Raw genomic sequence first — 608 nt, forward strand, 5'->3', positions numbered from 1 at the left:
ATCCTTTCTTCACTTAACAAAGTGGATGTCTTAAACTATGAATGGAAATCAGATCACATCACTCCTTTGCTTTGAAACGTGCCTCCCTCAAACCTTGTCACGACCTCATCACGTTGCCTGTCTGATGTGAAAAGAAAAAAATAAATCTTTTGATGGCTTCCTGTTGCATTTAGACATAAATCCAAACTCTTAGTAGCCTGCCAGAACCTTCATTATTTAGCCAAGCCCCTAACCCACCAGGTCTCTCCAGCCTCCTCTTGCAACTCACTGTCTTCTTTTGAATACCAGAAGCAGGAGCTTCCTCAGTTTTAGTAACATGCAGCAGGAGCTCCAACAGTAAGCCAGCCACTTGGGAAGAGAAGGAAAGAAGGGGGGGGCAGGACTGGAGCAGGGGACGGGAACTCAAGCACTGTGAAGTTTACAGCGCAGAGACACAGATGCACTAAAAGACTGAGACCTAATCATAGGACTAGAGACCACTTTCTTCCACACCTGGCCACATTACTAAAGGCATACAGCAATTCCTTTTTCATTCATGTCTGGCTATCAAGAAAAAAATTATAAGGCATTGTAATGGCCAAACTGAAGGCCAAACCCAGCGTTTAAAG

The 608-nt window shown here is 44.2% G+C and overlaps 1 pseudogene; it reads left to right on the forward strand.

Annotated features, from left to right (window-relative positions):
* Window positions 1–127, forward strand: LOC118519318 (small nucleolar RNA U13; annotated as a pseudogene).
* Window positions 128–608: the final 481 nt, after the last annotated feature.

This window comes from Halichoerus grypus, chromosome 1 (genome assembly GCF_964656455.1).
Source record: "Halichoerus grypus chromosome 1, mHalGry1.hap1.1, whole genome shotgun sequence".
Classification (NCBI taxonomy): domain Eukaryota; kingdom Metazoa; phylum Chordata; class Mammalia; order Carnivora; family Phocidae; genus Halichoerus; species Halichoerus grypus.